General features: G+C 34.9%; 1 protein-coding gene and 1 non-coding gene across 10 annotated transcripts in view; one reads left to right on the top strand and one right to left on the bottom strand.

The window, feature by feature from the left end:
* The window catches only part of LOC109423958 (aryl hydrocarbon receptor nuclear translocator homolog), a 747,249-nt gene that overhangs the window by 535,137 nt on the left and 191,497 nt on the right, over positions 1-20,615 (top strand). The window lies entirely within an intron of this gene.
* LOC115265906 (U4 spliceosomal RNA) lies at positions 1,446-1,529 on the bottom strand. Its single transcript, XR_009998472.1, has one exon. It is a non-coding gene; the product is annotated as a U4 spliceosomal RNA (small nuclear RNA).

Raw genomic sequence — 20,615 nt, 5'->3', positions numbered from 1 at the left:
TTTTAATATAAATGTGGCACCAGTTCAACGTGTAGTTATCTTTCACAAAATGACAATCAGTATTTCCATTCTTCTTTTCTCCTTATCTGCTACCTAAACGTCATCGCAATAAAGTCCCAATGCAGAGTGCGGCGGCGACGTACCGTCGCGGTCCCAATAACCGTCACAAGTATTCTCGAGTATTTTTTTGTTTGAAATTGCTTTGTTATTTTTTTTTTGGGAATTTTGAATTTTCTCAGATATCTTTTGAGAAATCTTCTCGAAATTCTCTTGGAATATCACTTGAAATTTTTTCTGCATCTTTCACTGGGATTTGTTTGAGGATATCCTTGAGAATTCCCTTAAGAATTCTTCTGGAATTTTGCAGGAAAGCCCTTATCGATATTATTCTGACTTTTCTCCAGGAAATCCTGTGTTTCACATCATGCACTCCAAACCAGTGAGCTGTATCGGAAATTCGAATTTCCAAGTGAAAAAAAAAATCGATGCCATACCTCGAATTGACGTTTTTCCGCATTTGAATTTCTCATTCACCAAATAAAAGTATGCGCCATCGCTCGCATCGTTGGTGATGGTGGTCGGAAAGAGAGAAGCCAGGAAGCTGAGGAAGACAAAAAATATAAATACACATTCCGAAGAGGGTACATTTTTTAACGCCATCCAAACGTCGTCGTCGACGACAACGAGGACGACGAGGACAACTTCCTAGGAGGATTTTGCCATGTCGCCGTCGTCGTCTTCGTCTCCAATGTAGAATTCAGTGAATAAATTATCTTTCCGCTACGGTCGGCGCTGGGTGCTACCGCACCGTCTGCTCACTCTTCGGTCCTTCTCGCTCCCGGAGCAGCAGCAGCACCGATTCCAATCGGAATCGATAGTAAAATGTACGGGCAATCGATCGCTCTGCTGCTGTTGGGAGGAATCGGAACCAAGACCAAGCAAGCAAGAGAAGGTGGCAAAATTGGAAACCAAGACGCCGAGGAATGGATTTCGATTCCTTTGGCGTTGTTGTTGGTGCCATCCGATGCAAGGAGGAATTCCTTTGGAACAAATGATGGAATGACGATGACTGTAGTAATAGAGGTAGCTTCGAAGCGAATCGAACGAACGAACCTGAACTACATCCGATCAAATCGAGCGAGGAATAAATAGGAAGTAGCTATATGATTTCCAATAAGTATAGTTTACAGTTGGTGGAGGCGAAAGCTTTTCGCAGTCATGTGGAGGGAGTCGACGGAAAGTGGATGCATTTTCTGTTCCACCTAGTTTCTTTTCAATCTGCTTCAGACGAAGGATTTATGGCTGATAAGAGCGATTTTTGAAATTGATTTCTGTTCTTTCCTTTGATTTGATTTCCGTGGAAGTGAGGAGGGATTTGTGATTGAGTGAATGGTTTTCGCTTTTTGAGTTTGGTGATTTGATAGGAGACTGAAGCTATGGGAATAAATTTTCAGTTTTTGAGTTTCAACTAGCAATAATCGCACCTCGGTTGTACCTCATTGGTTACGATATCGCCACTGCGCAAAGCTAGTTTTTGAGTTATTACCGTTAAGTTCGAAGGTTTAAACTGAAACTTATTATTGAGATATCAATTAGATGGATTTATAAATAAATACCTGAACTTCATCATTTGCTTTGGTCTAAATTTGTGTTGGTCTTTTTATCGTTTTTATTATAAATTTGTTAATCTTTTCAAAATCTATAAGAGCTTTAAATGTTGGTTTAATTCATTATTAACTAAGTAAACAACAATTTGCATTATTCATCTATATTATGAGAAAATACATCTCTCACTCTGAATGTTAAACCTCGAAGTCGCTTAATAAGACAGTGATTGATCACGTCTAATGTTCCACAGCCCCCATGTTCTTACTGCCAGCTCTCCACCTCCTAGCACCACCTCTTTTCAGGTGGTCACTTCTCGCTGTACTCGTCCAGCCAGCCTTACAGACGGAACAAGCCGAGCGCATTAACTTAATTTCTAATCCAATTTTCTGCCACTCGCAAAACAACCGAACCCAAAAGCAGCTTTCTCGCCATGCTGATAAATTACCACCGATCGCTCTAGCACCAGAACTATTATGCAAATTATTTGCCTTTTGCGCGTCAATGACTCTCTGAGCTCGAGCTCAAGCTCCGCCTTCCACTCCCTCGACGAATTTCCACCTGACGCGACCTGGATCTCGGGACCTCACTGAATCGATTTCACACAAATGTGTCATAAAATTGAGTCGCTGCCGCGCTGGCTGGCTGATGACGACTACCAGCCTGCAGTTGTAGCGTAGGCCGGATCTCAGCGTGCAGCTTTTCGGTTTTATGGTGAACAATAATCAACTTACTCAAAAACAATGTAACACGCTTTAAGTACTTTATTTACTTAATGGCAGCGTTCGACGGTTTGTCGCCGCCTCGGAAGTCTCTCAGACCGGTGCGGTGGTGCATGGTGCAGTTTGGTGACCCGAGCAAAAGTTTTGAGATAAATCGGGAAGATGTTTCGATTTAAAAAAATTTGTGAAATTAATGTTGAATTTGAGTCTCTTTTTTGCCAGTTGAATGAATTTTGTAATAAACTTTTTGTCATTTAGGTTTCCTAAAACTGAAATTGAACATTTAGCAACAATGCCTACTAGGGTGGCACACACTTATATGAAAAACATAAAATGGTTAGTCTTACCTGCTGATTCAGTTGTTTCGGAATGCCAGAAGCTACGTTCGAAATTTGAGCGAAATTAATTAAGTCTAAAGGAGCGCTCAACGAGCTTGAAGTTTGTATGGGGAAACTTGGACAAATGTATGCAAAAATCTGTAGTTTTCGATTGTTACCGCTAGGTAAGCGTTCAATAATCAAAACCTTTCCTATTTTTGTATGAGACTATTTCCCATGCTTTCCCATACAAACTTAAAGTTCGTTGAGCGTCCTCTTAGATCTAGTCGATTTTGCTTAAATTTTGTAAGTAGCTTCAAATTTAGTAAGATTTGTATTATTAAAATTTTATGTTTTTCACCTACATAAGTATGGGCCACCCTAGTGCATACTAAAATTTTGTTAGAAGAGTTAAAGCTTTAATGAAAATAAATGTTGGAAAAGTAAATAAAATTGAATATACAATTTCTATATAACACTGAAATTGAATATTTGGCAACACTGCCAGTTGAATAATTTCTGAAATAATAAAAAAAATCTTCTGTGAATTCCCCTGGAATTTTTCTACGAATTCCTCTGCTAATTTCTCTAGGGACTCCTCAGGGAACTCCCCTGGAATTCTTGTAGGAATTCCTCTGGATTTTCTCTGGGAATCGCTTTTGAATTCTTTTGAAGATTGCTCAGGATTTTTTATGAAAATTTCTCTGCGTTTCCTTGGGAATGGCTCTAGAATATCTTTTTAAATTGTACCGGAATTCCTTTAGGATTTCCCTTAGAAATTCCTTTGTAATTTCTTTCAAATTCGGATAGAATTCCTTTGGAAATTGCTTTGGAAAGTTCTTTAATATTTCTTTGGGAACTCCTCTGGAATGCCTTTGGGAAGTCTTCAGGAGTTCCTTTGCGAATTCCTCTGGATTTTTAATGCTTCTGGAATCCCTCTCGGAATTGCTTTGAATTTTTTTGGGAATTCCTCTATAATTTAATTGGGAGTTTTCCTGAAATTTCATTGGGGTTTCCTCTGAAATACCTTCGCGAATTCCTCTGAATTGCTTTGGTTATTTCTCAAGAATTGCTTTGGGATTTTATTTGATGACTGCTCTGGAATTTCTTTGGGCATTGCTCTGTTATTCCTCTGGAAATTGTTTTTTAATTTCTCTGGAATTTCTTTGGAAATTCATCTGGGATTGGCATTCCTCTGGGAGTTCCTCTGAGAATTCCTCTGCAATTCTTCTGTGGATTCCTCTAAGAACAATTGACAAATATTTCAAGACGTGAGTTTAAGGCGAAACTGGAAGCATTTTCTCATTTTTTCGGTTTTTGATTTTTCATTAAAAAACGAAGCAATATTTTCAAAATCGGTTTTCGTGCATACGTAGAGTATGGATCAAGGTATCTTCTGAATTTTTTTGAGGTGGAGAATGTTTTCCATTTTTGCAAAAACCATTTTTTTGTGAAATTTTGTTCAAAAATGGTTTCTGCAAAAACGAAAAACATTTTCCACTACAAAAAAAAATCAGAAGATACCTTCATCCATACTCTACATGTGCACGAAAACCGATTTTGAATATATTACTTCGTTATTTAATAAAAAATCAAAAACCAAAAAGTTAGAAAATGCTTCCAGCTTCGCCTTAAGGGAAATTCCGAAAAAAGTTTTAACGTATGTTCAGGGTGGCAGTTGACTGTTTTTCAAAGCAATCTAACAGCAGGACTGCACAGATCGAAAAAAGAGTGTAAAATTCTGTGACATATGATGCACATGATTGAAGCGTGGGATATCACAGAAGTTTACATGGCATATCATGTAAAAGTCATAAAATATCATGTAAACTTCCATTATATGTCATGTAATTCAACATGACTCTGTGTGTTTACATGACATATAACACAAATTTACATTATATATTAGACTTAACTGAAGTTTACATGACGTGTAAATCTCATTATTTTTATCTGTGTGGCGGAGATCCATGAAGGACTTCAGTCGAACTTTGTTCATCATTTTTTAAGTAAAATCTGGAAAACAGTAATTTTAGCATTATTTCTACAGAAATTCATGAACAAATGTAATTATTTCTCTATAATGTTTGAATGAACTTTATTTACGACCTGTGAGATTTTTGGCAGACATTTTCTAGAATTTAGTTTGATTTAAGGGTGTACACTGTCAGAATTTTGCAACTTCTGCCATCATGGGGTATTTTCTGAAGCGATGTTTAAAAAAATATGGGAACTCATTGATATTTTTTCGAGAAACGTTACTAGAATTCTCCAGCAAAATTAGACATCTTACATCAAACAGAAATTTGATCATTTAAATTTGCAAAAAAAAAAATGTAAAACTTGAACAGCTATTTTTTTCTTTTGTTTTGCATGCTTTTCAAGAAGAAATATGGGTGTAAAAAGGGAATCCTGAACCAAATTTTGATGAAAGTTCTTTGGATACTTTAATTTGTTTTCTATTATGTTTCTAAGGGGGAGTTAAAACTTTCATGTTGATATTTACCCATTCTTCTTTCTTCACAAAATCCAATATTTTAATAAAATATCTTAGGCCGAAACAAATTTTATTTTCTTCTTTTGTCACTTTACTCGTTAACTCGTCAAGGGGGGGATGATAAATAATAAAATCTGAGCTCACAATCTTTACAACACGACTTTGAGAGGAAAACTTATAATTAAAAAATGTTTCTCAAAATTATTTTTTTAAAGAAATGGTTTAGCATTAATTCATAATCATAATAATTTGTGCCCCATTAGCAAATTGAATATTTAATGTTGAAAAGAAAAAAATCCAAATCCTATGAATGAATTTCTGTGCCATTGCATTGTAAGGAGTGTAACATGTAAAGTAAGGTATACCGGAGCAAGTTGAAACGCTAAGTATTGAAATAGATATCTAAACAATTTTGAAATGTATCCTTCGCCAAAAGATTGTTTGAATCAAAAACTATGCGTTATGGCATTCAAACTGTTTACCATTATTAGATCCATCATGTTAACCCGCTGTTTCATCTTACCATCCGTTTCAACTTGCCGCGGTGTACCTTAGTTGAAAATGTACACAGTAGCCTTAAACATAAACTCATTCATACTGAATGTGGATCGTGTTTTGTGTATTTTTTTTTTTTTTTTTGCTCAAGTTGGCGATTTCATTCCAAATAACAACACAAAAGCTTGAAGTTTTATTTTCATTTTTCAAAGATAGTTTAAATAGGAGTAACTTTTCGTAGTATGCATCAAAAGTTCTCAAACTTTCATGGTAAACGGGCCAACCAGTTGTCTAATAATGGTGCAAATTTGGACATGATTGGGTTATTCTACATTAAGTATGAGCAATTGTAGTAAAAGACCCAATTTTCTGATAGCCAATTTTGAATTTTTATATCTCCGGATTCAATTAACAGAATGGAATGAAATTTCGAACAATTAAGACTCACATAATGCACATTGAAAAACGTTGACACCACTTAAAATGGCATGTAAGAAGAAAAAAGTTATAGCAATTTAATTTATTTTGTTAAAAATTTGTGTGTGAAGAAGTAGCATTAGTTAAAATTCCCAAATAAAAAGAAATAAAAAAAATTTGTCTTATTTTCACATGAGTTGAATTATTTCATCATTTTTATCAGGCTGTTCTGCTACTGTCGTTCAAAACATATTTATATTCAAATCAGTTAGAAATTGAACTGAAATTGCCATTCTAAATTTTAACACGATAAAGAAATTTTAGCTTAATTTTTATTATGTTAGAAAAATAAACCAATCGCTATAAGTTATTTCCTTGTTTACAATTTTTTGGCTAAACCAGGTGAAGATTTTTATATGAGTCATAATTGTTCAAAATTGCTTTACATTCGGTTCATTCAATGTGGAGAAACAACAATCAAAAAAGGTTATCAGATAAATATCTATTTAACTTGAATTGATGTAATTTGCTGAAGAATAGTCTTGCTCAAATTTGGACCATGAATAAACTACAAAAATATTTACTAATAGTGAAAATTAGAAAATTTTTAATGCACATTATGAAAAGTAACACCTACCTGAAGTTTTTGAAAAGTGAAAATTTTGCTGTCCCGATCAGTGAATCAAAATTCAAGCATCGCGCAACAATAACGACAATGTCGCAACCTGAATTTGTTGCGACATTCTACCCAATGCGACATACGTTTGTCCCAACTTGAACAGAATAGGACAAAGATCGTACACCACGAGTTTAGATATTTTTAAGGCTTGCATTGTGATTTTCGAGCGGTAACTTTGAATCGGTAACCACTGCAACGCTGCTGAAGATGTATCATCAAAAAGTTTCGATTTTGGGTTGGTAATAATCGATTATTCACAAGTTGAAAATTACGAAACAAATTCAGGCTCCGTTTTGTCTGCAACAAAAATTTTCGAGATCATGTCATTATCTGTTACCAGTTGGGACAAAGAGTAATCGCCGCGTCTTCTTTGTTGCTTGTTTTGTGCCTCTTTTGTCTGACAATTCTCTTCACTGGTCCCGATCATTTTGTCTATCCTTTGTAGGTGCACACGGAAGCACGCTAAAAGCATACGAATAATGCTAATTTTAGACAGCCTTAGAATTCAATCGAGAAGCTTTCCGCTAAATAACTCTTAAAATTTCGTTTCAAGCTTCCTGCGCCCGAACTCCTGGAACTCCTGTAGGATGTGTTATATAAGTTCCTTCAAGAAACATCTTAATAAACACCATTTAAATGTTTTCTATGAATTACACTATGGTCTTTGTCTTTAAGTTATACTGGAAATCATCAGGAAGCAGCTTCATAAGTTTTACCTCAATATGAAATGATGTATTTGGGTCAAACAAGATGCATTTTCTCATATTCAGATGTTTTATTTTTTTTTTTTTTTTCATTAGACCGTTACAAATATTTATTTCACTTTTTGTCCCACCACTCTTTGGCTGGTCGAGGGGGGGGGGGATAAAAATAATAAAGCATTTATTCTGAAAAATATTAAAATCTCATCGGATTTGTTAAAGAATTTCCAGCAAGACCTGATCTATATATATAAAAATGAGTTCGAGTTCCCTTTGAGGCAACAAAACTCACGAACGGATGAACCGATCAGCTCGATTCTTGCACGGTTCGATTCGTATTCATGGTGGCTGTGTTTATATGTACAAAAAGTTACGAAAATCTTCTAAAAAAGTACGAAAATTGAAAAAGTGCTGATTTTTCATGAGCTGGGAGAAAATCAACACGATCGAAATGAAACCAATCTAGAGTGCGGTGCAGCGATGACTTCAACAGTTGTCAAACCACCACAACCGGGCAAGACGAAGTTTGCCGGGTCAGCTAGTATTTTGATAAATATTTTTCATCTGCCCCCTCAACATGCGAAATCCAGTCAAAAATTTTTGAAGGGGGGGGAGACAAAAAGTCTAAAATAAATTTGTATCAGCCTTAGATAACGCAGCCATATTTTTTAAATTTATTTTCCAAAAAAAGGAAGAAGGGTCAAGGTATTTGTGGGCTTCGTGGCCGAGCGGTTAGCGGCGTCAGTCGTTTAGGTGTCTCGTAAGCCTCGGAGTGTGGGTTCGATTCCCGCTCCAGTCGGGGAAAACTTTTCGACAAACGGAAAATTCTCCACTGGGCCACTGCACAATGGTCCGAATCCACGTTTTAGCAGGAAAAAAATTCGTATCTCTGTTTTCGTTAATTTTAGGCGTTTGGTGTCTTCAGAGAAGTTGTTTGCATTTGTTTGCTGCATCTTATCCAAAAATTTTTGATTACTTAGGGTGGTCCGCGTCTTAACTCAAATCTGGAATAGAACTTTTTAATTTAAAGTCATACGCAATCGAGTTCTTCAGCAAAGTTGTAGGCAATGCTATTTCGAGCAACTTTGCCGAATACGCCGTTTATCTAGCTCTTAATTTGAACAAAGTAGGTCAATTTTAAGTTTTGACTTAGGGTGAGCCACCCAAAAACGGTTTTTTTGCAATAACTTTTTTATTTGATTTTTTTCGAAGATGTGAGCTTCGGAACATTTGAAAAGCAAGTAATGACGCACATTTGTTCTGAACATTGCATGTTGCTAGGTCTTGTCATTCAAATGTTATGGGCAATTTTGACTTAAAAACAACGATGTCTTAAAATGCTTATATCTCATAGAGCTGGTAAAATAAAAAAAAGTTCTTTAAGCGGCATTTAGAAGGGCACATATAGAGCCAAATTTGGAGCAAAAATTACAAGAACGTTATTTTTAAATTGGAATAAATCGACTCCGAAAATCTCCTTAAAAATCGAAAAAAAGTACACATAACTCATACAATTTCAAAGATACAATCAAACTGTCTTTGGAAATAATGTAGGTTTTCACCATGCCTACAAGTTTTCCATACACGAGTTTTTTGCAAAACCTGAAACAAAAGCTTGAAATTTATAATTTGATTCTTAGGGGTACATGCTATGTTTTTCTAGGAAATCAGAACAATTATAACCTTTAAAAACAAATTATCAATTTCAAGCTTTTGTTTCACGTTTTACAAAAATGTCGTGTATGGGAAACTTTTAGGTATGGTAAAACCCCACATTTTTTCCGAAGACAGTTAAACTCTATCTTTAAAATTGTATGAGTTTTATGTAGTTTTTCGATTTTTTAAGGCGATTTTTGGAGTCGATTTATTCCAATTAAAAAAATAACGTTCTTGTAATTTTTGCTCCAAATTTGGCTTTATATGTGACCTTCCAAATGCCGCTTAAAGAACTTTTTTTATTTTACCAGCTCTATGAGATATAAGCATTTTAAAACATCGTTGTTTTTAAATCAAAATTGCCCATAACATTTGAATGACAAGACCTAGCAACATGCAATGTTCAGAACAAATATGCGTCATTACTTGCTCTTCAAATGCTCCGAAGCTCACATCTTCGAAAAAAATCAAATAAAAAAGTTATTGCAAAAAAACCGTTTTTGGGTGGCTCACCCTAAGTCAAAACTTAAAATTGACCTACTATGTTCAAATTAAGAGCTAGATCAACGGCGTATTCGGCAAAGTTGCTCGAAATAGCATTGCCTACAACTTTGCTGAAGAACTCGAACGCGTATGACTTAAAATTAAAAAGTTCTATTCCAGATATGAGCTAAGACGAGGACCACCCTAATCAACAATTTTTGAAAAAGATGCAACAAACAAATGCAAACAACTTCTTTGAAGACACCAAACGCCTAAAATTAACGAAAACAGAGATACGGATTTTTTTCCTGCTAAAACGTGGATTCGGACCATTGTGCACTGGGTGTTAAGTATATGTGTTGTCCGTTGTCGAATGTTTGTAATGTTCAGTCTGTAGAGGCCGCAAGGTCGAAGACGGTGTAATTGTCTTGTCTTTTAAAACCAATATTGAAGATATTGCTTTGTATTTAATAAAAAATAAAAACCGAAAAAATTAAAAACGCGTCCATTTTTATCCTAAGTTCAAGAATTATATGAAAAATTTAAAAAATCTATTTAAAATCATGAATTATTGGTATCTTAGAAATATTTCTAGATAAAATCCTCTGTAAAATTAATTTGGAAGTTGCTGTGTAATTTCTGCTGGTCCTGTAAAAAACATGTGATGAAATTTTGTGGTGATCATTAAAAAAATATTACGAAGTTTTATTGCAAAAGTTCAAAGTGAAAGATATGTTTTTAAAAATATTGTATTTATAATTTATACATCATTTACGGACAAGGAGCGTCTCCATAGTTAGTCTCAATATCTATTTAAGAAGCGCCATTTTGGTTTCTAAAAGATTAAGTTGTTTCCATAAATCTTCATTGCTCAATTGTCAAACGTGTTTTTTTAAGAAATTGGTAGCCACAAACACAAATTGTTTTAGATTGAAAAAGATACATTGTGCAAACTTAGGTTAACTCATACATCGTTTTTATGAAGTTTGAAATATTGACCCGAATTACTAGTTTAAAAAAAACAAAAGAAATTTGTTTCAATTTTGCAAGAGTAAAAGTTAAACAGATATTAAAGAAAAGAAAATGGAAAAACTAGCCAGGTCGATTTTGTACCGACTTTTTTAAGCTTATGCGCAGAATACCCTCTTTAATTATGTGTTTTTGTACCTTTTAATTCCGCTCTACAGACTTAGAGAGTGTAATTAACCCTTCAGCTCGCGCGCCAAAGTACAACACTACCAAAAAACCTCGCTCGTCGTATACAGCGCGAGCGCGGTGCAGTTTCACCTGCTTGATGGCGCGCGTCCTGGAAGGTTAAAAGATACACAAATTCATTACACATTAGAGTAGTAAGAGCAGGCAAATTACTTGAATAGATAGGCCTAAACCGCCAAAAAAGAGATAGTGACGCTGACAAAATATTTCAAAAATGTACAGAAATTTTCCAAAAAATTGTACTATCAGATGATATTTTCACGTATAGAAAAGAGTTTATGATTTTTCGGCGGACGTAGTTAAAAAAAAACAAAAAATCAAAGTCATTTCATAAACATCATGATTTTTTCGATAATCCATAAAAGTATTTTGAAAACATGAAGCCACTTCAAAACAGCATGAAAACTGCTTTTAAGTTGATTTTCTCTAAATGATGTAAGCAGCGTTGCGATATGATTTGAAAACTTTTTTATAATTAGAAAACAGTACAAAAAATATGGATATTTTCAAAAACATCTCGTTTATCCCTAGACGAATCCCCATCAAGATCGTGGCTTAACTATGGTTACGTTTTCGGAAAAGCCTTTAAGTTTATTTTAATACGGTATTTTTGGGAAAAAATAAAGAGGTTTTGTGCCTTTTTGAGAAAGATTTCGAAATTGTGCAAACTACTCAGAGGTTTTTCTCTCTTTCAAAATTTGTGGTCAAAAATAAATAACAATAACAATTTTAAAAACCCGATTTAATCCACCTATGGTGAACAGAACCCTTCTTACACTTATTAAAAATATTGTTGTATTATGCGTATTAAGCAAATTCATTTTGTGTGATTGACCAAAAGTTCTAGAAAATATTGTGGATTTGACATCTAGCGAATTGGTTCCCAAAATAGCATCAGACCATGGACTTACCAGAAATGCCAGACACCTCCTAGAATCTGATATGGAATGTTAAAAAATAGCTTTCATATTATGGAATATTGTATCTTTTGTTAACTGCCAAATAATCTTGAATCAATTAACAAATGGATAAGAAAATCAGCGAAATACACTTTGTCTAATATCTCTTAATCAGTCGAATTAATTAGCTCCGAAGTACTTGGTATTCATGGTTATGGTGTAAAAAGGACAAAAATAATATATCTACTATGCTAATCAGTTTTGGAATTAGCTAGTTATTTTGGCTGTCCGGTTCTTGCATTTTTCCCACAATATATAAATTCAAAGCTTTCATTTAACATATTGTTAGTTTTCATAAAATTCATATGTATTTGTAATTTGTTAATTATAATTTTGTTGAAAACAATAACCTGCTAGAATACACATTGTATGATATCAGCATAATTTATTTAAAAATAATTTCCCATAGACTGTTGCAAAACTAATGCAAGATAACAAGTGAAAACAATAATAAAAAAGAATTTATTGAAATACTCTACGTAAGATATCTCAGTAATCAAATGTCGAATCGAAATAAAATTTCAGGGCCTTATACAAGGATATTGTAGCTTTCATTTGGTGCTTAGAGAACCCAAATCGGTTGACAGATGGCTGAGATATTTATTATGGTACCCTTGGTCCAAAATCTCTCAAAAAGTTAACCTGTATTACTCCCAAGTACTCTTTGAAAGATATCTCGGTAATCAAATGTCCAATCCTATTGAAATTGTATAGGGTTATACTAGAATGTTGTAGCTTTCATTTGGTGCCAGGATAACCGAAATCGGTTGACAGACGGCTAAGATATTTATTATTATACAATTGGTCAAAAATCTCAAAAAGTTTAGTTGTATAAATCCTAAGTACTCTTCGAAAGATATCTCTGTAACCAAATGTCCAATCGAAATAAAATTTCTGGGTGATCTACTAGGATGCTGTAGCTTTCATTTGGTGCCAAGAGAACTTAAATCGATTGACAAACGGCTGAAATATTTATTATGATACACTTGGTCAAAAATCTCAAAAAGTTTAGAAATATGACTCATAAGTACTCTTCGAGAGATATCTCGGTAACCAAACGTCCAATCGAAAAAAAATTCAATAGCGTTCTACTAGGATGTAGCAGCTTTCATTTGCTTCCAAGAGAACTCAAATCGGTTGACAGGCGGCTGAGAAACGTGCGTGACTTTTTTTTGTAACGCACATACACACACACACACATACACACATACACACATACACACACACACACACATACAGACATTTGCTCAGTTCGTCGAGCTGAGTTCATTGGTATATGAGACTCGGCCCTCCGGGCCTCGGATCGAAAGTCGGTTTTTCGAGCGATATTTATACCCTTCTTATGGGTGTAAGAAGGGTAAAAACATAATTCTGATCTTTGATATTACCCAAACTATCAGCCAAAATGATTACCAAAGAATATTAATTTTGTAAGTTTTTCTAGTTCGATTACGAAAAATAGATGTGAGAAAGTGTTTATCAGATTTTGTAGTTATACAAAATTTGGTTTCACATTAACTATTACCTTTTTATAATTTTTTCTCCAAGTTTTTGTGTACAAGCATGATCTACAATGTTGACATGTTTTCGAAACCTATTTTTTTCTATCGTTTGAATAAGTATGAATAAAGTACTTGTTTGGCTTTTTAACGTGAGCATTCAGGGTTGGCAATTGTATGAATAATTAGCTCTAGTTCAATTTCACGAACAAAAAAAAATCGGCAACTATAATTTTCCAATAGTTGATTTTTTTTTGGGATTTTTGCATTTGGAGTGTTCCCCTAAGTAGGTGGCTTGTCGTGTTATTCTTGATTTTTTTTTATTAAATTTTATTCAATTTATTTTATTCAAGTTGTTCCGTAAGTACTACCACGTTTGCATTTCTTTTCCAACTTTGTAATTTCTACCTCATTATTGTATGTGTGAATCACGAAGATGCTTTATCTTCTTATTTTTTTTCTTCTTACTATTACGTCCCTACCGGGACAAAGCCTGTTCTATGAGCATTTCCACAGTTATTAACTGAGAGCTTTTTCTGCCTGTGACCATTTTGCATAAGGAGTTTATCGGAAAGTAGTTGAAAATGTTCAGGATGCTCTATCTAGAAGCTGGGTTGGTCTTTTCATTTCGGTTCTTCTATGAAATCTTCACAATATAGTTAAGTTTAGAACAGCTTGGAAAAATTTGAAAAATGTTTAGTATTATTGAAAATATGATGAAATGAACACACCTCATAAAATGAAAATCTGCACAAAATGCAATTTTGTTAATATTTGTCAACATTTCAAAAATCTGTAGCGAATAAAATTTGTACGATAAAAAATCTGTAAAATATTGATGCTTGTTAACAGTTATGTACACATAACATATCATTCAACACCGACTTTCAAAATTCATATTTTCGATAGAAAAATCTCCTATATGTACAAAATGGTCCACTCCAAAAAACGTATATTTTTTGGTCAAACTTTGAAGTTCTGCTTTTAATATTTAATATGCTATAAAATTCTATTTTTTGCTCTAACTTACTCGTGCATAAATTAAAAAACATACCCTTTTTAAAAAAATGCGAATTTTTCATTTTATGTATTTTTTATTTGCGTAAACATGATTTGGAGGAGCATAAAAAAGGGGTTGCTCAAAAATGGCCTTTTTTTCATTTTTAAGAATTGCGCTTAAATGCAGTGGAGAATTATCTTGAAAAAAATAAATTTCCTATATCATGAGGATTCTGGAGCTTATTATATTTGCACAAAAAAGTTAACAATTTTCGAACATTATCGAACTTTTTTCGCAATTTCAATTTTTAGAAGGTGTGCAAAAATTTAAAAACATGCGTTTAGTAATCTAGGTTAAAAACCCAGTTAAAAGAACATTTTTAGAAAATCATGAAAGCCATTTCTTTTTTCAAGGATTTATACAGTATCTCCAAAAATAAAATTACTTAAAAGTTGTATTAAACTATTTTTGAGGCTTTTGTAAACATTTTCAACTACTTTACGATACACTCCTTATGTATATAATGTGGTAGGCACGTTATTTTTTCACGGTCTCCATGTAGTGTTTGGTTCTTCATCCCAGAGTTTTCTGTCCTTCCGTCACGCTTTGAAATTTTTCATTGAAATGTTTCACATAATGGAAGCATCATAGCATAGGTACATCGTTGCATTGGAGCATCATTACATTCACAATGGGGAAAAACCCATGAAAACCAGGAAAAAAATCAATATCTTTTGTCGCAGTGGAGTGAAAATTACAAACAAAATCATTTCCGCTTGGAAAATGTCTGATAAATCGAATGGAACTAGTGTCGTTCACCGCACGAAACTGTATGTCGACCTACAGAGTCGATTTATCATCGGATTCTTGATTTTTCATACCAAAAGATGCGTTTTAATAGTATATCTCATACAATATATTGAAATTATAAGTTTACTCTGTCATACAAATGCTTTAGAATGTACACAAGTAGTATTCGACATAAATAATTTTTTATGTCGACTCAAATTGATTATTTTGGAGAAAATGATCGATTTTCAAACAAAAATTCATAATTCTGTAGTAGTTAACTAGAAAAACTAAATTATTTCCGCAAAGAAAATGTCTGGTAAATCGACTGAAACTAGTGTCGTTCACCGGACGAAACTGTATGTCGACCTACAGAGACGATTTATGACCGGATTCTTGATTTTTTGTTATAAAAGATGCGTTTTGTCAGTATTTCTCATACCATTTATGAAATTACTCTGGCATACAAATCCTTTAGAATGTTCACAAGTAGTATTCGGTATAAATATTACATTATGCCGACTCAAGTATTATTTTGGCGAAAATGATCGATTTTCATACAAAAAACTTATAATTCTGTCGTTGTTAACTAGGATATTATGAATTTACTCTGCCATACAATTCCATTAGAATGTACACAGGTAGTATTCGATATAAATATTTTTTTTTATGTCGACTCAAATTTGTTATTTTGGCGAAAATGATCGGTTTCACATAAAAATTCATAATTCTATCGTTGTTAACTAGGAACACTAGATCGTTTCCGCTAAGAAAGCAACTGGTAAATCGACTAGAACTAGTGTCGTTCACCGGACGAAACTGTATGTCGACCAACAGAGTCGATTTATCATCAGATTCTTGATTTTTCGTACTAAAAGATGCGTTTTGTATTAAAATTATGAATTTATTTTGACATACAAATACTTTTGAATGTACACGAGTAGTATTCGGTACAATTTTCTTTATGTCGATTCAAGTAGGTTGTTTTGGTGAAAATGATGAATTTTCTTACAAATGATTAATTTTCATACAAATTAATACTTGTAATAGTTAACAAAGAAGTAAATTTTTGAATTTTGAACATATGTACACTGTAATTATTTCTGTACTCCAAATTTCTCTCTCTCACTATCTTCTTGGCGTAACGTCCTCACTGGGACGAAGCCTGTTCTCAGCTTAGTGTTATATGAGCATTTCCACAGTTATTAACTGAGAGCTTCCTCTGCCAATGACCTTTTTGCATGTGTATATCGTGTGGCAGGCACGAAGATACTCTATGCCCAAGGAAGTCAAGGACATTTCCTTTACGGAAAGTTCCTGGAGCGATCTGGAATCGAACCCTTCCCCCCTGCATGGTCATGCTGGATACTCATGTCTTTACAGCTGTGGCTATATGGGCCTAAATACTGTATTCCAAATTTATTTTTATATCGTAAACAGTTATTTTACAACTCGAGTCGATTAAATCGGCTCGCCTGCTATCACAGTAGAGTCGAGCAGAAAAGCTAGCACAGAAATCGACTACCTCGATAGCCGACAGAAGAAGAGTGGTCGATTCGTGATTTTGACAGTTTAGTGAGAGAAATTCCTCAAGGATTTCCTCCAGGAATTCCTCCAAGAATTCCTCCGGAAATTCCTCATGGACTCCATCCGGAAATTCCTCCAGGATTTTCTTCGGAAATTCCTCCAGAATTTCCTTCGGAAATTCCTCCATGAATTCCTCCGGAAATTCCTCCATGAATTCCTCCGGAAATTCCTCCAGGAGTTCCTCCGGAAATACCTCCAGGAATTCCTCCGGAAATATCTCCAGGAATTCCTCCGGAAATACCTCCAGGAATTCCTCCGGAAATACCTCCAGGAATTCCTCCGGAAATACCTCCAGGAATTCTTCCGGAAATTCCTCCAGGAATTTCTCCGGAAATTCCTCCATGAACTTCTCCGGAAATTCCTCCAGGAATTCCTTCGGAAATTCCTCCAGGAATTCCTTCGGAAATTCCTCCAGGAATTCCTTCGGAAATTCCTCCAGGAATTTCTTCGGAAATTCCTCCGAGATTCCTTCGGAAATTCCTCCAGGAATTCCTTCGGAAATTCCTCCAGGAATTCCTTCGGATATTCCTCCAGGAATTCCTTCGGAAATTCCTCCAGGAATTCCTTAGGAAATTCCTCCAGAAATTCCTTCGGAAATTCCTCCAGGAATTCCTTCGGAAATTCCTCCAGCAATTCCTTCGGAAATTCCTCCAGGAATTCCTTCGGGAATTCCTTCAGGAATTCCTTCGGAAATTCTTTCAGGAATTCCCGGAAGAAATCCATTCCTGAGGCAGTTCACCTTGGTGAACTTGGTAATATCGTCGCCTATCTCAACGGACAGAATCCGTTCCTGAGGCAGTACCTTGTCAAGGAACTTGGATAGTTTTTCGCCTAACTCGGAGGAGTTTGCGGAGGAATTCCTGGAGGTATTTCCGGAGGAATTCCTTGAGGTATTTCCGGAGGAACTCCTGGGGGAATTTTTCGGAGGAATTCCTGGAGGAATTTCCGGAGGAATTCCTGGAGAAATTCCCGGAGTATTTCCTGGAGGACTTTCCAGATGAAATCCTGGAGGAATTTCCGAAGGAATTCCTGGAGGAATTCCCGGAGGGAGTCCATGAGGAATTTCCGGAGGCAGTCCATGAGGAATTACCAGAGCAATCCTTGGAGGAATTCCGGAGGAATTTCGGAGGAATCCCGGAGGAATTCCTGGAGGTATTTGGTGGTAAATCCTTAAGGAATTTCGGGAGAAAACCCTTGAAGAATTTCCGGAGGAAATCTTTGAGAGGAATTTCCGGAGGAAATCTTTGAGGAATTTGCGGAGAAAATCCTTGAGGAATTTCCGGAGGGAGTCCATGAGGAATTTCCGGAGGAATTCTTGGAGGAATTTGCGGAGGAATTCTTGGAGGAATTTTCGGAGGAAATCCTTGAGGAATTTCTCTCACTAAACTGTCAAAATCACGAATCGACCACTCTTCTTCTGTCGGCTATCGAGCTAGTCGATTTCTGTACTAGCTTTTCTGCTCGACTCTACTGTGATAGCAGGCGAATCGATTTAATCGACTCGAGTTATAAAATAGCTGTTTACGATATAAAAATAAATTTGGAATACAGTATTTAGGCCCATATAGCCACAGCTGTAACAACATGGGTATCCAGCATGACATGGGTATTTCCGAAGGAATTCCTGGAGGAATTTCCGGAGAAGTTCATGGAGGAATTTCCGGAGAAATTCCTGGAGGAATTTCCGGAGGAATTCCTGGAGGTATTTCCGGAGGAATTCCTGGAGGTATTTCCAGAGGTATTCCTGGAGATATTTCCGGAGGAATTCCTGGAGGTATTTCCGGAGGAACTCCTGGAGGAATTTCCGGAGGAATTCATGGAGGAATTTGGAGTACAGAAATAATTACAGTGTACATATGTTCAAAATTCAAAAATTTACTTCTTTGTTAACTATTACAAGTATTAATTTGTATGAAAATTAATCATTTGTTAGAAAATTCATCATTTTCACCAAAACAACCTACTTGAGTCGACATAAAGAAAATTGAACCGAATACTACTCATGTACATTCAAAAGTATTTGTATGTCAAAATAAATTCATAATTTTAATACAAAACGCATCTTTTAGTACGAAAAATCAAGAATCTGATGATAAATCGACTCTGTTGGTCGACATACAGTTTCGTCCGGTGAACGACACTAGTTCTAGTCGATTTACCAGCCGTTTTCTTAGCGGAAACGATCTAGTATTCCTAGTTAACAACGACAGAATTATGAATTTTTATATGAAAACCGATCATTTTCGCCAAAATAACAAATTTGAGTCGACATAAAAAAATATTTATAACGAATACTACCTGTGTACATTCTAATGGAATTATATGTCAGAGTAAATTCATAATATTCTAGTTAACAACGACAGAATTATGAGTTTTTGCATGAAAATCGATCATTTTCGCCAAAATAATACTTGAGTCGACATAAAGCAATATTTAAACCGAATACTACTTGAGTACATTCTAAAGGATTTGTATGCCAGAGTAATTTCATAAATGGTATGAGAAATACTGACAAAACGCATCTTTTATGACCAAAAATCAAGAATCCGGTCATAAATCGTCTCTGTAGGTCGACATACAGTTTCGTCCGGTAAACGACACTAGTTTCGACTAGTCGATTTACCAGACATTTTCTTTGCGGAAATAATTTAGTTTTCCTAGTTAACGACGACAGAATTATGAATTTTTTGTTTGAAAATCGATCATTTTCGCTAAAATAATTAATTTGAGTCGACATAAAAAATTATTTATGTCGAATACTACTTGTGTACATTCTAAAGCATTTGTATGACAGAGTAAACTTATAATTTCAATATATTGTATGAGATATACTGTTAAAACGCATCTTTTGGTATGAAAAATCAAGAATCCGATGATAAATCGACTCTGTAGGTCGACATACAGTTTCGTGCGGTGAACGACACTAGTTCCATTCGATTTATCAGACATTTTCCAAGCAGAAATGATTTTGTTTGTAATTTTCACTCCACTGCGACAAAAGATATTGATTTTTTTCCTGGTTTTCATGAGTTTTTCCCCATTGTGCATTGGTCGTACATCAATGCGTCGTAGGATTTGTAAAGCAATATTTTGCTAAATCAATTCAGCAGTTTTTAGAATTTTCTTTCCATTCCATGGATCAGAACCTTACAACAGTCACTTACAGTCAAAAGGTCAAAAGGATGTATACCTTCTGGCACTAATCAATGAGATGCCCAATGCTATGAAATATGTCACATATGCATTGATGCAATAGCTTTCGTGAAATCTTTTAAAAGATTTTCTTCTAGAATATTCTGTGAATAAAAATCACAGAGTTGTCTGTTCTTACGTCACGCTTTGAAATGTTTCGTTGAAATGTTTCACACGGTATGACAGTTACACAAGTATTATCTTTGCATTGTTCCGTCGTGCATTGGTGCATCGCTGCATTGATGCATTGGTGTATCGTATTCTTGCATCGCTGCATTTTTGCATTGCTGCATCAATCCTTTAGAAAGATCTAGAAGTTTCTTTCATTCCATGAATTAGAACCCTTCAACAGTCATATACTTACCAAGGTTGGATACATAATAGTATACCTTCTGGCGCTTGATGCACCATCCTGAGTGATATATTTCACATATGCATTGATACATTAGCCTTTAGGGAATCTTCTAGAAATTTTCCTTCCATGAGATTCTGGAATTTTCTTGAATGGGCAAAAAAAGTACTTTTTTAGGAACGTGGCTAGCCACGTTGGGTTTGCTAGTTCAAAAATAATTATAAAACAATTTACCAAAAATCACATTTTTATGTTTTTGTTTTACATAATGCTACTTGGCGTTTTGTATACTTATTCTTTGCAAATTAGTGTTTGCAATTTTTTGTCAAATAATTCCATATTTTTTTACCAAAATTAATTGGTTATTTTCGGATCGGGCTACCACCACCGTGTCTGGCGTCACCAGCGATAAACCCAACCGATTTTCTCACATGTTATTAACAGCCAACA

The sequence above is a fragment of the Aedes albopictus genome, chromosome 2 (genome assembly GCF_035046485.1).
Source record: "Aedes albopictus strain Foshan chromosome 2, AalbF5, whole genome shotgun sequence".
In the NCBI taxonomy this organism is placed as follows: Eukaryota; Metazoa; Arthropoda; class Insecta; order Diptera; family Culicidae; genus Aedes; species Aedes albopictus.
The sequence above is the reverse complement of the archived record's forward strand: the minus strand, read 5'-3'. Positions and strand labels throughout refer to the sequence as shown.